The sequence below is a fragment of the Stegodyphus dumicola genome, chromosome 1 (genome assembly GCF_044657685.1).
Source record: "Stegodyphus dumicola isolate Sdum_Otavi_A_Nest chromosome 1, ASM4465768v1".
Classification (NCBI taxonomy): domain Eukaryota; kingdom Metazoa; phylum Arthropoda; class Arachnida; order Araneae; family Eresidae; genus Stegodyphus; species Stegodyphus dumicola.
Genome location: NC_140768.1, coordinates 285,403,547 through 285,428,491, shown reverse-complemented (window position 1 = coordinate 285,428,491; position 24,945 = coordinate 285,403,547). Strand labels below are relative to the sequence as shown.

General features: G+C 32.1%; 1 protein-coding gene across 1 annotated transcript in view; it reads right to left on the bottom strand.

Moving 5' to 3' along the window:
* The window catches only part of LOC118196936 (uncharacterized), an 86,924-nt gene that overhangs the window by 8,975 nt on the left and 53,004 nt on the right, over positions 1 to 24,945 (bottom strand). The gene's annotated exons all lie outside the window — the stretch shown is intronic.

Below are 24,945 nucleotides of genomic sequence, written 5' to 3'. Positions count from 1 at the left end.
TAACTCAGTAATATAATTTTATTAAAAAATTAAGCATTAAGATAAAATCATGAATTTTAATTTCTTGCATAAATAATTTAGGTTGTACTTGTCATTTATACACAGTTTAAATTTCAGTACATAACTATACGAAAAATTTTCATATCCCCCAAAATATATCAGATACAAAGAATTTATTTACATACAATTTTCTACACTGGTATAATATATTATAAAATACATAAGATATGTAAATCAATTAAAAATTGTTTTTACAAAATACTATAGTTCACTACTTTTTTTATAATAAGCAAAAGCATTTTATCATTCATTTGTTATTTTATTATCATTACATTTGTCATTTTATATTATTCGTATACTTATATAAAAGTATACACGCTTGTAAAAAATGAATACTTTTTTATTAAAAATTAAATTTTAAATTAATATTTTTTTATTCGTAAAAAAATTATTTTTTTACTTCATTAAGCAAATAATTTAAATATCTGCATCAAATATTAATTTACATGTTATATAATTCAGTAAAACAACTCCATTAAGTAAATAATTATACAACTAATTCGTGAATTTTGTTCACAAAGTAATCAAAAATAAGAAAACAGTCAAAAATCAAAATAGCAGGTTTAAGTTTTTAAACAAATAAAACTTATTTCTTTACAAAACTAAAATTCAACTACCTGAGCAATAAAAAAAATATCATTATCACAAATCAGATATTCAGCATGCCTTATTTTCAAAAGGCTAGTTCGAACGTGTACATCCTCCACTACAACATCCCTTCTAAAGCAGCCAACCCCTGAACGCTTTGCCAAAATAAATAACTTGCCTCCCTACCAGCCTATACTATTGTTTTCATAAAAATCTCTAGGAAACATTTCACGTTTCATTCGCCTTAGGCAATGTTAGAGAAAGATCCTATATGACTCAAGACACACAAATTTCTCAGTCGGAACTCGGTTCCATTAACCTCTAGTGAGGAAATGACTATTCTCGCCCACATGAGAATTTGTGCCAGCTCAAAACTGAAGGACGTTTAACTGCCATACTTTCCTAAGTTCCGTACTGCCATAGTTCCTATTAAATAACGTAAATAAAGTAATTCCACAAATCATTCGGTTCTACTAACAAAAATAAATTTAAAAAAAAATATCTAAAAGCTTTCAGATTTTATATCACGCCCAAAGGGACTTTTTTTTAACGTTTTGTGTGTTACCTCTATTTATTAAATATCATGTTCTTCGCACTTAAACGATAAAATTCAATTCAACAGCAATATCGCAAAATAATTTTAAAATGAGCATAGCTTTAGAATTTCGGATATACAATTGGGAGATAAAAATGTCGTCCCCCGTAGTGTTGCCACTGCTCGCTTTGAAATAGTCGAGTTTCTAAATCAAAAACTCATAAATGCTTTATAAAATATGAAATAGATTATAAAACAAATTCCAAATTCGGGCTTCCAGATGCCCATATTCGCGTGGAGACAGACGTACGTACGTTATTCAAAACTAGATGGCTGTATGTACCTTTGTTTTATCACAATGCGAGAAACATACATACATTTATGCACATTCTTCATTATTTAATTTCTTTAAATATAACACAGAGAGATAATATTTGGTGGCAACTGATTCAAAAGTGATTCACCGTTTATAGTGAATCAACGCAAAATGCCAAAACTTTTGGGCTAACAATTATAAAAAATAATAAAATTTCACATTATTTAACAAAATACGTTTATTATTAGTTTTTTGTAATTCATTACGCAAGAAATAAAAATATTTTAGTCGTAGAAATGATATTTAAATACAAATTTAATTTTAAAATTTCACTCATAATTAATAATTAACTATTTCCCGTCATGAGAACGCAAATTCTTCTCATTCCGACTGCAACATTACGAATGTAATTTGCATTTCTTCCCCCCTCTCATTCACAGCATTAACTGATCAATTTATACTATTAAAAATAAAAATTGTATGCTGGAGCAATATTACTTTTATTTAACAAATAAAATTTTGTCACTGCAAAATAAGATCCGGCGATAAGATCGTGCCTCGGAAATTAATGAGCAAGAACAATAGAGATAATTTAGATTACCAAGTGTTGCCAGTCAGCGAAACGTAAAACTTTCATCTTTCCCGCATACCCGTGCGTAGATCCTCTAATTGCTGCCTTTCGACAAAACATAAGACACATACACTCTGTGCCAAAAGTTTACAGACTCAGTTAATATTACGTGTTTTAGAGAAAAAAAAAAAAAAAAAGAACACGAGCATCAAATAAAAATATATTCATTTACATTACTTGCGACCTGCATTCCAGTATATGTTCAACTAAAGTAGCAACTTGTATTTTAGCAAAAATAAAAAACACAGAAGAATATGCGTTCCAAAATTTATAGAATATTAACACTTTAACAACCTGTGATCAATTTCAAATTGCTTAATGCTCCAAAGTCGCCCATTATTCGAATATACGTTTCTCCATCGACAGAACTAAGTTTTGTAGTAACTCTGGTTCCATACTATACCATGCACTCCGATGGCTGCGAGTATCCGTCACTCGGGGTCTTCCTTACGAGACATTACACGATAAATCATGCTTACAGATCGATTCAGTAGTTTCGAAATTTCTTTAACAGACTTACCGTTCAATTTAAAGTTCAGAATCCTATTGATGTCAGCATCAGTTGGAACTTGCTCAGTTGAATCAGTTGAAGTTGCGTAACTTTATGCCATACTTAAACTACGTTCAAATTATTTTTTCTTTTTTGCATTGAATGTTTTAATGAGAGCATTATCATCTAAAAGGCTCAAGTTCCCCATCATGATCGTTGTTAACCAATTTGCATAAAATTACATTAGTCTATAGTCATCTGGGACATACATATGAACTTTCCGATAGAATATAAGTTGATTTTTTCCACTTTTATTTTTTCTAAAAGGCAAATTTATATTTTTGCTAAATATTTAATCAGATGCAAGGCACATATGTTTTAAGTAAACATATTTTAATTGGGTAATTTTATACATTTCTATTTTTCTTAAACATGTAATTTACTTGAGTCTATAAACTTTTGGGACAGAGCGTATTTACATTTTTCAATCACTCCGTTACTGATTGATACAATAAATGATTTAGAGGTAATAAAAGCATTTATTAATAATTTAAATACCGATTTTACTTGTTTACATAAATTAAAACATTATACTCGAATAGTTGTTTTTATGAAAATTTCCATTTATTATATTTAAAATAAAAGATGTTTCTAAGCCACACAGTATGTAACTGATACAGAATTATTTCTTCACATATCTGAATATTTTTAATGTACATTAATTTAATGTTTTTTAATTAAAAAATTGGCAATGGTAAATTCTTCCTCTTTTTAAAAATATTAGACGGTAAACTGCCTTCAGACTACAAGTTTTTGCTCTCCCCCATATAAATAAATTCAATAAAAACTAAAAATCTATTAGTTTTATCCACGGTAGCATTCTGCATAGAGCTGTGACGGAAATAAAAAATCTGAACGAGCAAGATCTGAAAAATCGTTAAAACTACGGTTTTAACATAATTTTAAATTTTACGTACAAAAATTATATAAAATTATGAAAAATTGAAAAATTCTGCATGTAACAGAAATAAATAAGACTGAAATTCTTCTATAAATAAATTCTGCATTTAATGTTTGCACTCTAATAATCTAAATCCAATACTTTTAATCACAGTTTTAAAAGCTTTCGAGTTCACACTTTAGTCAAAGTTAGATTGTTACCTGTGGTGTGATCATGCTTTAAAAAACAAAATTTGACGAAAGTTTAAAACATACTTATATTCAATAGATATATATTAAATTTTTATCTGAATCACAATCTATAAATATTTCGACAAAAAATGGAGCTTTAGCTCGAAAAAGATCTTGAATAAACTGCAGCAACTTCGACGGTTATATGATACAAGTACCTCTTCTTCAGGAATATCTATCTATATTTTTTAACTATCGCTTCGTTCACTGAAAAACACTAAAGGAAGATAATTTTGAAACCGTGCCGAAATTGCTGAAACAACTGACCGACCATCCACGCAAGTCCGTATACCATAAGGTTTAGAACAAGCTGACTAGCCGTGTTCGACTGGAAAACTGCTTAACCTCCTCAACGGGACGCAGTGGTCACACTTTAAAGCATATCACGTTCAAGTTCTATAATAATGGAGTAAGAAAGAAAACATGTGAGATTTACAGACGGAAAAAAGATTTAATGCTATCTTCTTCAGAAGCAAAAATTTTTTTTTTTTTCTGAACCAATTTAAAATGCTCCGTTAATTTAAAACTTTTCTGATAATTCGCTAAATTCCTCCATAGCCGTCATCTGCAATTTATTTCGCTCCTGAAGAAGTGCAAGTGTCTGATCGCGCTCGATATCTATAACCCCCCTAAATATATATATATAAAATAAAAATAAATAAATAAAAAAATCGGATTTTACACCACGCCCAAAGGGGCGTTTCTTTAAAGTTTTCTGTGTTGCCGTTATTTATTAAACATCATGCTCTTCGCACTTAACCTATAAAATTCCGTTCAACAACAATATCGCAAAATAATTTTAAAATGAGCATTCTTTAGATTTTTCCGATACACGGTCTCGCGCAAAGGAGATGATTCCCCCCCCCCGTACAGTGTTGCCATTGCTCGCTTTGAAATCGTTGAGTTTGTTAACCAAAAATTTGTTAAAAGTTTTACAAAACATAAAATTGATAATAAAAAAATTCCAAATTTGGGCTTCCAGATATCAATATTCGCAGTAGGATTATGTCATTAAAAATTGGATGGCTCTAGGTACTGTTGTTTTATCACAATGCGAGAAACATACGTATGTTTGTGCAGCTTCTTCATTATTTAATTTCTTTAAATATAATACAGGGCGATAATATTGGGTGGCAACAATTTGAAAAGTGAAACAACGCTTATCGTGAATCGACGCAAAATTCCAAAGCGAAATTAATACTCCTTCTGGGCAAATTGCCCTTTTGGACTAAAATTAACGTTAAACTAAAGGTTTTGCCTAAATTCAAATTGTATATTGATGTGCTTCTCTTCAAATTTCATTATAAATATCATTTTGTCAGTTTTTTTAAAAAAATAATTGGAAATTCGTATATTCCGCTTAAGATTCGATTCGATACAAACCAATTCAATTAATCGCTTAGTCCCCCGCATGTCGCTTAGTCCCCTTGAGTTGACTTTTTAGAACTGCATGTTGAGTAACATTCTAAATTTTTTTTTCAAAAATTGGAAATATTTTTGAATATATACTTGTAATATTTTAGTTTTGCTAAATCTATACTTGTAAACAGTAAATCTGGGAAAAAAGTTGAAATCCTATTATTTCCATATTTTATCTACAACAAATACGACTACTTACGCAATTTTTAATTCATGTTGCATAAAGATTTAAAACATCCGGTACAGTTGTTTTTGAATTAAATCCGGTAAGTTCATACTGCAATGCAAGAATACCATTCCTACGCCAAGAAGAGCGATGTCTCGCCAAATTCCTCAATCACGCCAAGGAGAGGTGTTTCCCCGTCATCTCGATCCCGGCATGCATCCTCCTGTTCTTTTTCTGCTCCACACGAGGGAGAGAGAGTTAAGGTTAAGGGAGAGAGCAATATTCCTGTCCCTGACACGCAAGTTCCGAATGAGTTTGCACGGAAATCTTCCCAGAATTCTCTTACTTCTAATGGTGTTCATACGCAGTCATTCTTACACACTGATATAACTTAATGGAAGCAACCATTTTCATAAGAAAAAGCAGATGCATTATTAGGTTTAAAAGCTATTAAAATTTTGTCTGTTGCCACTGTCATAACAAAGAAATTAGTTTCAATGTAGATTACTTTAGAAGAAAAGTTTGTTTTCTAGAAGTTGTGTTTAAACAGTTGTAAACGAAAAACTTTACGAAGTTTTTCGTTTACAACTATAAAATTTTTTTATAGTGAAAATCAGCACTATAAAAAAATAAACTGGATCAAGCAAAATAAACTCTCTAGTAGCGGTTAACTCCACAACCTATGAAAGTGACCATTTTTCTGAAAACATACACGGACAACGGTTCTGTAGATCGCCTCAAAACACAAAATTCGTCAGGAACCGTGGAAGGTGGGCCTAAGAGAATTATTTTCATGGCATATTAAACGGAAAAAAATCCTTAAGCGGATTCTACAGTATACAGACAAACCATCAGAATTGAAGAAAGATGTGTTAAATTTTTAAACAACCACATTTGTCGAGGAGTAAAATACAATGAACCCTCTCTAAAACAGCTACCTCTGAAAGTGACCAGTATTTCGGCGAATATAAACGAACATCGACACTGTACATCACCTCTTTAACATGACCGTTTCTATAGAAGACCAAAACCTTCGTAACCACGGATCATTCATTCTCTTAGAAAATTTACTGTATTTTTAAGAGCAGTGTTAGGTATCCCCTTCGTTACCCAACGACTAAATTAAAAAGGGCGAAAATCAGTACTTAAAAAAAAATAAACTGGATCAAGCAAAATAAACTCTCTAGTAGCGGTTAACTCTATAACCTATGAAAGTGACCATTTTTCTGACAACATATACGGACAACGGTTCTGTAGATCGCCTCAAAACACAAAGTTCGTCTGGAACCGTGGAAGGTGGGCCTAAGAGAATTATTTTCACGGCATATTAAACGGGAAAAAATCCTTAAGCGGATTCTACAGTATACGACAAACCATCAGAAAAGTTTGCTGTCTTCAAAAGTACTTTTGATGTTATTGTATTCGTCCTCAATCCAAACTTGTTTAATATCTTTAAATGAATAATTTCAACTCCATACAATTCTTGGAAACTGCCACAGAATTCTTTTCAACACGTTGCTCATGAAATTTTTGTACGAAGATATCCATGATACGATGAAGTACGACACGATACTTCAAAATTTGTGGTACCGTGACACAATGATTTCCTCATAGCAGATATTGTGTCAGTTTCTATTTTAATCTACACTTTAAAATGTATGCAGAAGCAACATATGCGACCACTTAAAACACAGCAATACATGTATCCTGCATGTTTAGATCATGGCTGACGTATTCCCTTTAAAGGTAAGGCAGGAAAGTTTTTTTCGTAGATTTTACATAAAAAAATATAAATTAATAAAAAAAATATTAAAGCTTTCAGATTTTAACGTTTTGCATGTTACTTTTATTTATTAAATATCATGTTCTTGTACTTTAACTATAAAATTTAATTCAACAGCAATATCTCAAAATAATTTTACAATGAGCATATCTAGAATTTCCCATGCACAGGTCTCGCGCAATTTTGTTTCCCTTCCCCCGGTACAGTGTTGTCACTGCTCGCTTTGAAATCATTGGGTTTGTTAATCAAAAATTCGTTAGTGTCACAAAATATAAAATCGACAATAAAATAAATTTCAAATTTGGGCTTCGAGATGCCCATATTCGGTGCAGGATTATGCTATTCAAAACTGGATTGCTCTACGTACCGTTTTTTTAATCACAATGCGAGAAACATACATAGACTTATGCAGATTCTTCATTATTTAATTTCTTTAAGAGCGATAATATTTGGTGGCCAACAATCTGAAAATGATTCGCCGTTTATAGCGAATCGAAGCAAAATGCGAAAACGAAATTAATAACCCTTCTGGGCTAACGCCCTTTGGGATAATAAAGAAAATTTAAATTTTCAAATAAAATATTTCTTTACATTTATGAGATTGGACACATTCTATTAATTTATGAAAAATATAAAATTAAAAACTGAACAAAATTAGTTCAGATTAATGTGTAAATTTAGTTTTCATAACCCAACATATTTTTTAAAAAATTACGAATATGATGAGTATAGTAAAGGGAATTCAAGGCATAAATTATTTGAAATGCTCGTATATTTTTGAAAAGATTGGATTGTAGAGTCATCTGGGTATTTTACAGCACATTTGAAAAAATGTGCAATTATGTTGACGGGACCCTGAACCCTGGACTTCTCGAATACGCGTCGAGTAAGTTCCCGATTAATCACGAAAAGGAGGGAGAAAACTTATATATCCTTCTTTTGAAGGGCTCTTGGGGATCAGAGGGCCTTAGCCGCCAAATACTGTTAATGACGAATTATCGTCCACTACCTTTTTAATTCGGGCGCCATTGTAGAATCATTAGGTTGTTTTGAAGCAGGAGCTGTGAAAAATGTGCAATGCCGTCGCCGGGACTCGAATCTCGGACCTCTCGAATACGTGTCGAGTATGCTTCCAATTACACCACGAAAAGAGGGAGAAAATACCTTATAAGATTACAGCAAAGCACTCAAGAACTCTTTGTTTAAGAGAAGGGCAGGGATGCTTTTATGTAGGACGTTTTCAAGTCACCTGGCTCAATTCACAGTATTCACATTACACACGGAAAAAACTCACCAGAAAGAGAAACCGGGTAGAATGACTAGCGTCCCACTATGCCTGCTGGGGATCGCATGTTTTTGGAATGACACAAACTTGGAAATCGTTATTCGGGAACGGCATGTTGGTTAGCGGACGCGATTACAAATAGCACGGGTTCGAATAGAAGATAATGCACATTATTATATTATGAAGGACGAAATAAACATCTGCCAATCCGGAAGTCTTCTCATGAGGTTGATGGCTAGAAGAGAGGAATACGACCCTCAAATTCCACCACCTGGGACACTTCAGGTCAAAATTGGAATAGCTCTCCTTAGCTTTATTTAATAATCTACATACCAAAGGGAAAATAAGTAAAATATTAACCAAAAGTGGCAGTACCGACTGTGATGTATGGATGACGTTAACTAATTAAAAATTTAGTTTTACAACAGAAAGACCTAAAGAGAGGTCAGAAAGTGAAAAGGCTCATGGGAGCCATTAGTGAAAACGAAATTACCCTACCCCCCCAAAAAAAAAAAAACTTTTACATTTTCAGAAGTCCTAGAGGAGCGTTTTTTTTTAACGTTTTGTGTGTTATCATTATTTATTAAATATCATGTTCTTCGCACTTCAACCATAAAATTCAATTCAACAGCAATATCTCAAAATAACGTTTTAAATAAGTATATCTTTAGAATTTCCGATACACAATCTCAAGTGCTGGAGATAAAAAAAATTTTTTTTTTCGTACAGTGTTGCCATTATTCGCTTTGAAATTGTCGAGTTTCTTAAATCAAAAATTCGTTAAAGTTTTACAAAATATGAAATCGATAATAAATATTCCAAGTTGGGGCTTCCAAATCCCCGTATTTTAGTGGAGGACAACTTATTGAAAATTTGATGTCTCAAAATAGGTGCCGTTATTTCTTCGCAGCGCAAGAAACATACATACATTCATGCAGTTTCTTCATTATTTAGTTTCTTTAAATATAATGCGAGAAGATAATATCTGGTGATAACTTTATAATTTATGTAGATCAGAATACAAAAAGAATGTAGTTCACATCATAGTCTTCGGAATTTAGGTAGATCCGAATTCAGAAAAGGACTGTAGTTGACATTATAGTCTTCGGAATTTAGGTAGATCCGAATTCAGAAAAGGACAATAGTTCGCTTTATATTCTTCAGAATTTAGATAGATCCGAATTCAGAAAAGGATTGTAAGTCCTGGGAATTTAGGCAGATCCGAAATCAGGAAAGGACTGTAGTTCACGTTACAGTCTTCGGTTGAACAATAGAGAACAGTTTGAAACACGAAAACTGCGATCTGAAGACTTCCCTTTTACAGTCTCAACAGCCCAGAAAGATTACCATTAAAAGTAATAAATAAATTAAAAAAAAAAAAAAAAAGTACGCTACAAAATTTTTTTAAAAATGATTTTATACCAATTAAGCAAGTATAACGATCTTTCATTAACAACAAGAACAAAGACGCAAATATTTATAAAAATGATCAGTAACATACATTGTAGATTAATTTATTACGAAAGTAAAGGTCAAGATTTAAATTACCCAAAACGCCATTACAATGATTATGCGCTATGCGATAGTTAATAGCACTATGCGAGACAGCACATAGCAATCATAATTAATGCCTTGTATATATCTGCTAACGTTTACTTCCATATTTTTCCATTCTTTTGTTTTTCGTCTGTTCCCGTGGCATGACGTCATTTTCGGACTTTATTTTGAGAAGAAATGATTTTATACATTAAGCAAAACGCTTTTTTCGAGACATAATAAAGAATGAACAGAGAGCATTTTACGAAAATAAAACCTGCTCATAATCAAAGCTGAAAGGTTTTATTTTGAAATTTCTTGTAAAACGTTTTAGCTTTAAAAAGATGCTACTCACACTTATTACACGACCATGATTAATTTAAAAACAAGTAATATAAACATTTTCTTCAAGTCAATTCCTACTTAAGTCAACAAAGAAAAATTTTATTTTAGTTACTTTTTATTAACATTTTTTCGTTTCTAATTTATGAAGCTGATGGTGGTCTATAATTTCTCATTCTATCCATCTCTTGTAATGCTTCATCATTACTGCAAGGATCCTTTGTAGTGAGCTTCGAGCAATCCAGTTCTTCAACTAATATCCCATCTCATGATTTCACACGACACAAGGCGATATATGCTTGACCTGCTGCGAACAGTTTTCTGATGGAAAGTTTTTCTCTAATCGTCGCTTGCGCTGTGCTGTAGTTTCTTTTCGCTTTCTCAGTTTGTGAAGCAAGGGGCATTTTAAACATATATTATTATCACGTTAACACAGAAATAGGGGGAGTTTTGGCTATATTAATGGGACATTACATCCGCTTCATCCAACTCTAATAAATAATCTTTTTTACTTAATCAAAAAAAAAAAAAAAAAAAAAAAAAAAAAAAAACTACAATTCTTTAATTTTATACACTTTAAAAATCTTTAGAACTCTTGTCTTGCTATTGCCACTTATTTTTGTTAAATATTACAATCCCATTTATTGCAATCATGTACTATCTTTATTATACGCGGCTTAAGCGTCTGCTTGTCGTCCATGGTTTATTGGTTGCTTGCGTAACTGTACTAGCCAATGGGGTGAAGTTGCCACGCCATTCAAATAATTCATATATACTGATACCATACATGCGGTTATCATAGTTTTAATTACATTATCATGGTATTTAAGAACATTTAAATATTTTTTAATTCATACAATTGTTGCTTATTATGCATTTAACTATATTTACATATAATTACCTAGAAACTTGCAAACGTTGAAAAATTAAAGGAGACGAAACCAACTAACGAGAGTTGTGCAGTACATCACATCAGGTAGGTTTACCCAAACTCCTATGCTAAATGTCCTTTCGCGTGAAGAGTTTAAAATTTTGCCCGATTTTATTCAGACATTGTACTTTAAACTGAATTTTCAACTGAACGCAAATTGAGCGTGTCAAGGGGAACGTGAACATTTGTTTGCATTAGCAATGATCTGTTTTTGAAATTGTTTACAACTGAACTCAAATCGAGCGTGTCAGGGGGAAGATGAACATTTCTTTGCACTCTACTTTAAGCAAGTAAACGGGGGAAATCCCGTGGGGGCAGTAAGCAAAGGGACGTCCTCGCCGCCTGCCCTGGGTAATTCAGTTTGAATTAACAGACACCTTTGCACAAATCATTTTAATTACAATTTATAATATCTAGAACAGCGCTTATTTCGTATGAACATTGGGCTTTCTAGTTATTTATAAGTTGTTATAAAATTAATTTTTATAGCAAGATAGAATTCCTAATAAATGGTCATTATTTGTAAGTCTCATAATATATTTAATAAAAACAACATATTTTAGCTATTAATTTCGTTTTGGCATTTTGCCTCGACATACTATAAACGGGGAATCACTTTTGAAATTGTTGCCACCATATATTATCTTCCTGTATTATATTTAAAGAATCATTCAATTCTGAATAACTACGTCTTCCCCAAATATGGGTATCTGGAAGCCCAAACTTGGAATTTGTTTTAGTATCCATTTCATATTTTGTACAACATTTATGAGTTTTTGATTAAGAAACTCAACGATAATTATTTTGCGATATTGCTGTTGGACTGAATTTTATGGTTAATGCGAAGAACATAATATTTAATAAATAAATGTAACACACAAAACCTTAAAAATAATCCCCTTTAGGCGTAATTTAAAATCTGAAAAGCTTTCATATTTTTTTTTACATGCTCTGGAAGCCTTCAAGAGCTCGAATAAATGCAATAGCAAACAATTTTAAATTAGAGTGGGAGAGAATTCTCTGAAACAGTTGAGCAAATCTATACTCAAGACATCAGAAACTGTGCATCCGGTTATAGAGAAAGGGTGAGGGACGAAGTTTTCGAATTGGCGCCCGACAGACGGCCATAAAAGTAAAACTTAAGCCAAAAAATGAATGAAGGGCCCCCCTTTTCGCGCTGGCACGACAGATACTAGAATTCGACATCCACACAATCTATGGATGAAGGAGGAAAAAAATTCCTTTTGGCCCAGGGCCAGTCTATCTAGCAGGACGAGACGTCAAGTTCAAGAGAGTTTGGGATCCGCGACTATTTTTGGAACTTCTCCGCAACGCCTGAAGAATTTTGCACCCAATCCTCAGACGTACGACGGACGTCAGTATTGCATAATCACTAAGCATAGGTTTTCATTACGATGACTCGGCGACTTTAAGTTTTAAAAGGAAAAATTTAAACAGGGAAAAATGCATAACTGCAGATAATTACGAGGGAACAAGTACCTTGTGTATTTAAAATATTAATTTAAATTCAGACTGGAAAATTCTTTTTTTCATTTATGGTTTTAAATAAATTTGTGTTCCTTGGAGATGGTATATGGAAAGTTTTCTTATTATAAATTATTATGAATTATTATTTTATTACTTTGCAGCTTTAGCGCAAGTCATAGACTTTTTAATTTACTTTTAAATTACTTTGTTTTGAATTTCTATTTCTTTATATTATATTATATATATATATACTAGAAAGCCCGGCGGTCATATGAAATGAACGCTGTTCTAGATATTATAATTTGTAACTTAAATGATTTGTGCAAAGATGACTGCTAATTCAAACTGAATAACTCGGGGCAGGCGGCGAGAACGCCCCCTTTTTTTACTACCCCACGGGGTTTTCCCCTTCGACTTGCTTATTTGCTTAAAGTAGAGTGCAATGAAGGAAACCACTGGCGGTACATTTCTTAAGAGCCACCTCTAGCTCAATAAATAAAGGTGATTTAAATAATAAAATGTTAATTCACATGTCAAATATATCTTTGTGCACAACATTTCTTGTGTAGATCTTTCCATCATTTTTAAGTTCTCCCTGCAGAGGACCATCGATTATTTTTAATTTTACGTCCGTTTTTCACTCTTCAACAGGCAACATAAAGTTGACCGTGTCCAAATGCTGGCTCAGGTAAAAAAATTCCAACACGCTTAAGCGTTCGAAGACATGTTGATGGTCATAGCAAAGGCAAGTTTTACAGAAAATTTCTCAATTGAAACGGCAACCCTGTGCCGTGGCAACTTCACTCCATTGGCTAATACAGTTACGCAAGCAACCAATAAACTATCGGCGACAAACAGACATTTAAGCCGCATATATATATATATATGTCATAATAAAAGCAAAGGAAATGAGACGGAGCAGTGTCGATGCGTGATTAGACCCATATTGAAGAAGAATTTGATTGCGTAGTATGCTAGTAATGCTAACTTGGTAATATCTAAAGAACTTGGCAGTCGAAGCAGTTTTAATTCCATTTTTATTTCCAATTGATATTTGTGGCCACAATCACTTGGCACTCTAGTCGTGCCTTTCCCCAGAAGATTTACATTTTTGATATTGTTGAGATAGAAAGCAAGCCAGCGAAATTACATCTTAGCAGAGTAGAGGGCAAAAGCTGAAGTGCGTAGTTATGAAAGATGGAAGCACGCGAAGAGAAAAGTTTTGGTTTACAAGGTCAGTTTCAGTTCTTAATTATTACGTCATCAGAGTTGCGCGGGCCATAGAGTGATCTAGAAATGACGCAATGCAGAGAAGTTATTACGATTTTAGAATAGAGAGGAAGAATTAATGTTTATAGTTATCTTATAATTCTGATTCATATAATTTTATCTTACATATATATATGGGGAGAAGTAACATCATCTCCTCCGAAACGGCTGGCTCCCGCGCTTAGCGAAGCACACTATTGGATTCCGCAGGTCCGTGGCACGCCATTTTGACCATTCGCGTCTTCGTGGGACTTTAATTAGCCGAGGATAATTCGTGGGATTTTAATTAAAAACTAATTTTCCCCTACATTTTCCATTTTCTTTCTTGGGTTTTCCCTATTAGTGGGATTTGGCTACGCACAAAATTCTTTTTTCTCGAATATCTACGGAACGGCGCCGAGTTGAAGACTTTAATCGGCCGAGATATTAATTAAAAACTGCGAAAACGTTAATTTTCGCGCTCATTTTTCCGAGTGGCAACAATAAATTCAAAACATCTTTCAAAATATAACTTACCAGTATGGATTCACTCTTAAAATAATTCTACTTTAATTAAACTTAGGAGATAATATAATCAATTAATCAATATTGTTTAGGAAATAAATTATATATATATATATTGTTTAGGAAATAAATTATATATATATATATGCTAGCGAAGACCAGTAGCAACAAATAGAGGAAGATGCACAATTAAAAGTTTTAGCAGTCCCATATATAAAATTTCACAGTTCTATGGCTTTCTCACTTTGAATTATACGAGATACATAGATATATACGTACATACGTCACGAAAAAAATCCTACTTGAATCCATTTTGTATCTATTTTGCAATCTGTTTTGGAAAAAAAGGGTCCTTTATTCTCTGCGTACGTGCAGACGTCGAGCAAAAAAATCCTACTTGAATCCATTTTGTATCTATTTTGCAATCTGTTTTGGAAAAAAGGGTCCTTTATTCTCTGCGTACGTGCAGACGTCGAGCAAAAAAATCCTACTTGAATCCATTTTGTATCTATTTTGCAATCTGTTTTGGAAAAAAGGGTCCTTTATTCTCTGCGTACGTGCAGACGTCGAGCAAAAAAAATCCTACTTGAATCCATTTTGCAATCTGTTTTGGAAAAAAGGGTCCTTTATTCTCTGCGTACGTGCAGACGTCGAGCAAAAAAATCGTCCAAATGGATTCGGGAACGGCCAAAATGGATATTTCCTTTGAAATATGACACCCGAAATTTTTCGTGATCTATGACACTACTCCCTTTACTTCGCACGAGGAAATAAAAAGTATTAAATTTCTAGTCGTTACATTCACGATATGTTTCATTACAGTCTACGTTTCATTTAATCCTAAAAACTCAGTTCAGCAGATTTCAGAAACTAGATATATCAAACAATGTACTAAACTTCCTGATAAGAAAAACATATATCTACTACTTAGAAAGAGTGATAGTAGCTCACAAGGGAGGGGGAAGATATTAGGGAAAAGTGAAGCGGAAGGGATAAAAAAGTCAAGACGCCAGAAAAACGCCATCGCACACTATACTGTGATCTTTTTTTTTTTTTTTTACTCCAAGTCACGAATCTGAACTCCAATTACGTAACACAGTAGAACTTCCATTTCCCTGCTGAAAAGAAAAATTCTCTTCGTCCGTCGTAAATCATTTTTAACTGGACATATTTGCCAATTTTTTTAAAATCTTTTCTTTTCCCTTATGGAATTGAAGAAAGCCCTGACGGTGCATCGCAACTGAACGTAAAACAAATTTCTTTCTTTTCTTCTTCTTCTTCTTTTTATTTTATTTTATTTTTATTTTTTTTTTTTATTTTTATTTTTTAAATATATATAGCATAAAATCAGTGGATACAGCTTCACTAGATAGCTCCCCCCCCCCTCCGCCCGGATCTTTCGAAAGCCCTTTTAACAAGAAAAGTATGTAAATTTCGGACCGTATTTCACCTTACCATACAATGAAGGAGAAAATTGCTTTAAAAATGTCTCAGCTTACTGGCAGTTCGCGAGCTGAATAGTAGAGGATTCCCTCAAAAAACAAAATAGTTCGCCCTTTCTCCTTCCTTTACTTAACTACTAAACAAAAACCCTTTCTTTTCTTTTTCTCTTAAGAAATCCCAGAAGAATCTGGTTAATAAAACGACGCATCAGACTGCCAGTAACCTATGCGATGTAACATTTATTTTCTTTTTATCTTATTATAAGATATTTTTATTTTTTACTCTTTTTATCTTATTAGCGCACAACGGCATTTTGCGTCGATTCACTTTTCAAACTGTTGCCACCGAATATTATAGCCATGTATTATATTTAAAGAAACTACATAATGAAGAATCTGGATGTATGCATGAATGTTTCTCGCACAGTGAAAAAAACAACGGTACCTAGAGCCATCCAATTTCGAATAACGCCCAATCGAACACGGGTACTTGGAAGACCGAATTTTGAATTCCCAATTCGTTGTATTATTTATTTCAAATTTTGTAAACCTTTAACGAATTTTTGATGATTAAATTCAACGATTTTAAGGCGAGTAATGACAGCACTGTACGAGGAAAAAAAAAAAAAAAAAAAAAAAAAAAAAAAAAAAAAAAAAAAACTTTTATCTCCAACGCGCTAGACTCTGTGTCGGAAATTCTAAAGATATGTTCATTTTAAAATTAATCTGCGATATTGCTGTTGAATTGAATTTTATGCGTTTCAAGTGCGAAGAACATGATAGTTAATCAATAAAGGTAACACACAAAACGTTAAAAATACGCACTCTTAAGACGTAATAAAAAAATCTGACAGCTTTCAGTTTTTTTTTTTTTTTTTTAATTTTATTTCATTACACGTATTATTTAGTCTTATAAAATTAACAATATGTGAGTGAGTATGTAAGTTCATCTTACTATGGAAATATGGGGCACCTAGGCCACTACATTTTGTAGTTCTCTCCTCAAAATTTTTGCATGTCTAAACCCGAATTTAAAATTTGGTATTTGTCTTTATTTTACATTTTTTTTTTTTTTTTTTTTTTTTTCAAATTTAACAAATTTTGGATATTTCTTCATCTTTAGAGACGGTATTTTATCGATGCAGAGTTTCAGGTTTGATATCTTCATAATTACACGCATTTAAATTTCATATGAATTCTGTTTCATTTCTGTAATTTAAAAATTGAATTTGATTTTTTTTTAAAAATGAGGTTATAAAGTATGAAAATATTTCAAAAATATTTTGTAATTATATTAAAAAACAATGGAGGCAAAATTAAATTATATACCATCTTAAAGATATTTCTAACTCAAGAAAACTTTGTTTCACCTATGTACTTAATTGAATTTATGATTTTTTTAATATAATCACTTAAGCTATCTCTCGATAAAGCTTCGGATCCCAGAATGCCAATCTTGCTTGCCTCGACGCTAGGAGGAATAATTAAATATTCAAAAAATTTGGTTGGTAACGTTTCTATTTCAGAATTTGGCAACACTATTGCAGACGCTATATTATTGTACAAATTTCAATAATAATAGCAATATTAAAAATCGACAATAGCTGAGCGTTTGTTCGGCAATCATTTCAAATGTAAAGTCTTCGAGGATTTCGAGTGCTAATGAAATGATGCTTTTTTTGTAGGAGCAAATTTGTATATTGCCTATAATTTAAGCCCTTGATTACAGTTAATATAATTTTCTCGTAAAAATGTATGTATTTCTTTCGACATTCAGCGAATCAAGATTGCTTCTAAAGTTACGGCCAAGAAAAATTGTTTAGTTCGATTAATCATTTGAAGTGGATTCTAGCTTCGAATGTTTTGCGTAAAAAATGCAGCTGATAAATTTAAGCTATTTATTGTTACGTTTAATCATTCATACATTTTATAGATTATTTACGTACATTCGCATAAATTCCGATACAATTTAAAAAAGTACTTTAAATCTTATCAGTATTCACTAAAACAATTTTTTAAGTATTCTATTAATAAATCATACATCTGAAATACATCCACCATTAATGCTGAATCGTCACCTAAATAACATTCATTTCATGCATAAAAATATTCAAAATTAATTAATGAATTTGTATTACACAAGGTTGGCGTTTTTAAGATCTAACAAAAAACATTTGCTTATATATACAGTTTAAGCAAATTATATAATGAGTAACATTACTAAAAGTATCGCACCTTTGTTATTTTTAATACTAAAGGAACTCTCATATATTTGCAAACAGCAAATTAGATATATTAAGGCTTTAAATAAAATTAGGGGGCATAAATAATCATATTCCTATGTTTCATAATAACATTCTGTTATATGGAATCATTCTAATCTCTAAATATCTAACTATTAAAAATTCTTTGGTCCATAAAGAGCAAAATGCAACACTAAACTAATTTTATCATTTATCAGTTTTTCTCACGTTTGGCATCACTGACGCAATCTTTTAGGGGGGGGGAATATACTATATTCCACATTTCTTAAAACTTTCATTTATTGCAGTACTCTCTATACTATTTACAAAAAGTATGTTTACTTAAAATAATAAAATCAACAGGCGCAAAATTAATATTATTATTATAAATTAAATTTATTATGTACAATTTTCCTCAACAGCGCTATCAATTAATGTGATCTCTTACAGAAATAATTCCTTTTAAGTTTCAATATTGTGGTATTTTCAGTATTAATTCCCAACGTGTGATTTCTTGAAATAACAGCAATCATTAATTTCTGTCGGGAAACCCCTTTGTAATTTGCAGAATATTTTAACATTCTCAAGGAAAGAAATGTTCAGGTTTAGGCCATAGGATGCTTTGCTAGCTTTAAAAAGCTAGCAAGTCAATCCTATGGTTCCGATGAATGAAAGCTGAGAAGTAAATATTGGATTTCATTTATCTGGTTAAGATTTTAGTAACAAAAGTAACTTTATAGGACGGAAATCACAAGAGTAAATGGTCAAATTCTTTGAGTCGACCCAACTTCTATCACTGTGATGGGATGCATTGTTTCTTACAAGGACATACTTGCCAATGTAAGGCACCAAAACTAGGTAACCATATACAGTGTTTTACAAGTAGTAAAAACATCTTTTTACTACTGGAGGCTTTTTACTACTTTTTACTACTTCGGAGGCGTGGGTTCGAATCCCACGCCTCCGAAGAGACTGGTGCCTTAAACCAGCGCCTTAGACCGCTCGGCCACGCTACCACATCCGAGGAAGAAAATATAAAGAAAATGAGTCGACAATTTTTGATAATCAAAGTTGGTTGCCATCAAGTACCGTTTTTATAAAACTTCTTCATGCGTGCAACTGGTTTCTCTAATCATAACAATCAGGAATATCAAAGGTGACTTTGAAAAATATCTAAACTTCACGCTATTTCTCTCTAAAATGAATCTCAAAGAGACAGGCAGATTCAGTAGTAAAACTCCAGAATTCCGATAACAACAGAATGATAAAACAGCATTTTATGTTACATAAAACAAACGACCTTCTTCATACTTGATAACAAATTATATTTGCAAGAACTATCTCGGGGGGGGGGGAATATTAAAAAAAAGCTACACACAAAAAGAAAAATTTTCAAGACATTTTTATAGGCTCTAAAGAAAAAATTACTCCTCAAATGTACTAATAGCATTAAAGCACATAAACAATTAATAGATTTTTCAGAGCACGAACTGGTGTCGCCATCTACCGGCAGAACGGGCAACAAAATTATAATAAGATTAACGTTATTTTTTGCTTCTGCATTTACCAAGTTAATTAAGAAGCTATAAATGCCCATTTTTTTTTCGTTTCTCATTCCATATTAATATACTGACGCAAGGAAATTAATCTTGATGGACAACGACTTCCTCAGTTTTGTTGGCAAACAGAATCATGTCGTCAAATGTGAATTCCCAGCGATGAAACAAGCAATCATGATACTATTTTTAATCAAATAAGTGCTCTTTTTTGCGATATATCTGAGAAAATATATCTACACATCCATGACATAAACCGTAGCGGAAGTTATACTGCCAGCTCTTTTAAACAAACTGAATAATTTTAGAGTCAACTCAGTAATTTTACAAACAACTAATTTTTCACTAATTTTAACAGTAATTTACTAATACAGTAAATTTTACAAACAACTCATTTTAGAGTTATGATTTTACGGGTGTGAGAAAATTACTATTGCAAACCATAAACGTAAAACAAAAATGTGTACAGAAAATATTAAAAAGAAAATAAAAATGAGTGAGATGAAAGCAGTGATATTAGAGAGGATGATGATATTTGGCAGCTATTTTTATTCACAAAAGTACATAATTTAATTGTAAGTAATTTTAAACATTCTGGGAAAAAAAAAAAAAAAAAAAAGGTTGGTTTATGTGATAAACGCAAAGCCTCGAGGGCTATCTGCCTAAGGGAAGGGAAATCTTCGTTGAGGGCTTTCTAAGGAAAACTGGCTCGCAACACGTTACACATGGATAAAACCGTGAAAACGCTCATGCAGTCAGACCGTTCGCAGGATTCGAACCTCAGACCGAGCTACCAGTGTTCGGCGACTTTACAGCTCGGCCGCTGGTGAGCCTTTTTCACAAGGAGGGAATTTCATAGGTTCAGGGGAAAATGCCATCAGCTTTTTATTTTATCTGTTAAGTATTTACTTTGTTTTATATTTTGTTTTATTCAAGTTTTGATATTTATCAACATTTCCTATACTTTTCTTGTTTATGAAATACATTTAAAAATAGTTTAAACTAATATATATGCATTTTTTTTTTTTTTTTTTTTTTTTTTTTTTTTTTTTTAAAGTTTTGGGAAGGAAGTCGGGCGGAATGATCGTCTAGCAATGGTGAAAAGTGTGCACGGGGCAAAAAAGGTTAAGGACCCGATACATACACTGTACAATTTAAAAAATAAATAAATCTGAAAGGTTTAATATTTTAAATAGCATCCAAAGGGGAATTTTTTCAACATTTTATCTGTTAGCTTTATTTATAATATATCACGTTCTTCTCACTTAAACCATCAAATTCAGTTCAACAGCTATATCGCAAAATAATTTTAAAATGAGCATATCTTTAGAATTTCCGATACGCTGTCTCGCTCGCTGGAGATAAAAATGTTTTTATGTACAACATTGCGATCGCTCGCTTTGAAATCCTTGAGTTTGTTAATCAAAAATTCGTTAACGATTTACAAAATATGAAATTGATCATAAAACAAATTCCAAATTTGGGCTTCCAGATGCCCATATCAGCAGGAGGATTATGTCATTGAAAACTGGATGGCTGTAGGTACCGTTGTTTTATCACAATGCGAGAAACATACATACATTTATACAGATTCTTCATTATTTAAATATAATACAGGGCGATAACATTCGATGGCAACTGTTTGAAAAGTGAAACGGGCATTTAGAGTGATTCCACACAAAATCGCAAAACGAAAACAATAGTCCCTCAGGGACAAAGCCCCTTTGGACAAATAAATAAAAAAAGTTTTAACCTAACTTTCTGTTATGCAAATAACTCAGTAACAACCTTCAGGTTCTCTCGATGTTCATACTAAAGTTTGAAATTTTACGATAAGTCTAAAAGATTATTCTAAACGCACTCAGTTACTCTATCACAAAACAAACATTCAAAACAATCAGTCATTCTATAACAAAATCTACATTTCCCTTAATCTAGAACAGTTATTCTCAACCGGTAGTACGCAAAGAAACAAAGTTTTTTTTAAACTATTAAATTCAGAAATCTCGTGAAGAAAAAGAACCAATTGATAGAAATTTCCTGTGACCGAAATCTAACTGAAAATTTCAAAAAACACACTTTTTGGCTGAACCGGAAAAAATAATTTAAAGGCATTTCAAATAAAACTATTAAATTTTTATTGCCTTTTTGCACTCTGTTATTTTGCACAACCTATTTGTGTGAACCTATTTGTTTCTTCCATGTTATATTTGAAAAATAAATGCAGAACAAAATGAAAAGTGGATCTAATTTAAGGTTAAAATTAGGTGAAATAAGACCAGGCATAAAGAAGTTAATCTCTCTTATACAAGCCCAAATTTAGCACTAAATTTTAGAATTAAAGTATTATAACTTAAATTCTGATTAATTAAAATGGTAACCAATTTTTAATCTAATACGTTTTTATGTGTGCACATTTAATACAAATATCCAACAGGTTGTGCAAATGGGGCAAAATATAGTGTTTTAATATTCCTATAGAGAAATTGAAAAATAACGATTGTAAAATGCAGTGGTGGTATAAAAATAATGCAATTATTTTATATGGTATAAAAATTATTTTTATGTGATATAAAATTTTTTTTTAAATTTTTTTTAGATGAGAATTTTTTCAAAAGGTTGAGAACCGCTGATCTAAAATAAGGAAATGTTACCACGGTGTGGTGTATTTAATTATGGCAAAGCACACTAGGGCTATCTGCCTAAGAGGAGGGATGCCTTTCGTGGAGGACTTTCTAAGGGAAACTGGCTCGTATACACGTTACACATGGGGAAAACCACGAAAACACCCATGCAGCCAGCCCGTTCGCGGAAATGTTACCACGACAAGGAAATGTTATGACTATACGTAAAATAAAATAAGGAATAGTTGTGATGTTATGTCTTACAGAGACAAATTTTGAATCTAGAGCAACAAAGCTTTTGACAAACAAAAAAAAAAAAAAAAAAAAAACCAGGAGCAGGACTCAAATATAAAAATATTTTTCTTTAATGCTATTTATAACTTAACAGCTTCATTTCTAATGCGGTTTATATTTACGTTATTTAAAGTGCGTTCTTGTCTTAAAACTGACCTAAATTACGTAGCCAATGAAAATTATTTTCACCTTACAATTCTTGAACATGCAGGTCAACTGTTAATGGTTTGCTTCTGTTAAAGATTCTTTACATTTAAATAAAAATGCAATTAATTCCTAATACATGTATTAAATAAATTTGTAATTCATATGAAATATAATTAAAAACATTAAGTGCTTTTATAGGAATTCGCGTTTTTCACTTTTCAAATATACAGAATATAATATAACGATGTCAGGCAAAATGCCTATTCATTTAGTATAATATAAAATGTTTGTTTCCCTATTCCACTTGGGTCGCCCACCAGCGGCCGAGCAGTAAAGTCGCTGAACACTGGTAGTTCGGTCCGAGTTTCGAATCCCGAGGACGGGCCGGCTGCATGGCCGTTTTTCCCATGTGTAACGTGTATACGACCCAGTTTCCCTTAGAAAGTTCTCCACGAAGGCATCCCTCTGAATTCCTTCAGACTTTTCAAAATTTTTTCTTTTCTTTTTCCCCTTTTTTAAAGTTCCTTGGAAGAAACCATAGTTTGAATTATTCGTAGACGTCATTATCCTAGCAAATCTGAAGCCGGATTGCATTGGATGATTTGGATTATGGCAAGGTATGTGCGCTGGTTTTTGGCGCGATTGCGTGTTCTGTGATGGTTTTGGGGGCGATGTTGGTTTCTGGGGCAAAACTTTTTACGAGGATACTTGGATTTGCTAGTTGGTTCGTGCGGTAATTAAGTAATTTATGACGTGTTGGCAAAATTGCCTGGTACAACTATTTTTCGGGTTGCTGGAAATTCTACTTATAATCGGAAATGTGATTTGGAGTTTTATTTGGTGGTTTATATAATTTTTTCATCGTTGTTCTGAAACGGGAAAAGATGCTTTTATCAAATTTGTTGTGAAATTGGTATTTTTGCTGTTCAAAGAAGCTTTTATTTATGGTAAGAGCTTTTTGTTTTATTCTTGCTCTTATTTAGTAGAATGCTTTGTTCATTGTTTTTTTAGTATGAATTTCTGTCGTTATTGTTGTTTTTTAAATTGTTTGAAATTTATTTTAGTTTATTTTGTTGATTAGTGCGCAATGTCTAGCTTGTGCAATTCGTAGATGTTTTTCTGTTTGTATAAACAGAACGCTGTGTACACGATATTCTTGAAATTTATTGTTGTTATGGTTATTTATTAAAGCGAGATGTGCGTAGTTCGTAGATTCCTTTGCAGCATAAATTGTGCAATTCCGTGATTTTTTTAAAGTTAAAACATATCACTGTATGCATGGATGCTTGTCGAATATTTTTGGTTAGAAACTTTACGTTTCTGCAATCTAAATTTTTTGTTTTGTATTTTTAGCTTAAATTGTGTGTTCAAAACGTGGTTTTTGCAGACATTTTAGGCTAAAAGTTCGAAATGTAGACAAAACATTTAGGTAGTAATATGGCGGCGTGAAGTTTCTCGCCTAAAATGTGTGGCGAGAAATTTGTCGCCGCATTTGGCGACCTGAGGGCGCATTAACGCTTTGAAACTTTGAAAATGGCCTCGGAATGCGCGATTTTCGAATCTAATTCCGATGGAGATAGCCAGCTGACGCACGCTGCGTCAATTAAAAGTTATTACTGATTTTACCAAATTTAATCGCTGAGTAACTCTTGTTAACGAAAGAAACTTCACACTTAATGAATCGGAATTTTATTTGTACGCAATAATTAAACAGAAAGACAATTTAAGACATGAAGGCAGGATATAGATCCTAAAAAATTGAGATAAATTCTAACTGATTTAAATTATGAAGCTATTTTACCTGGAATCATGTAGAAAACATAAAATCATTAGTTGAAAACAAATATAATTAATCAGAGATGTTTATTGGTCAAGAGTCGTATTAATTATACTTACAACAATTTATGCCTTGACTAATAAACATCTTTGATAAGTATAAGTAATATATCTTATTTTTAACATATGTTACCGAATAATAATAAATACTCACGTTTGAAAAAAATAACGCTAAGCTTGCAACGATTTAAATAAGTTTTCATAATTATTTGAGACATTAGGTTCACAGAGAGAATTAAATATTATTTTGCATTTTAAATGGCAAATAT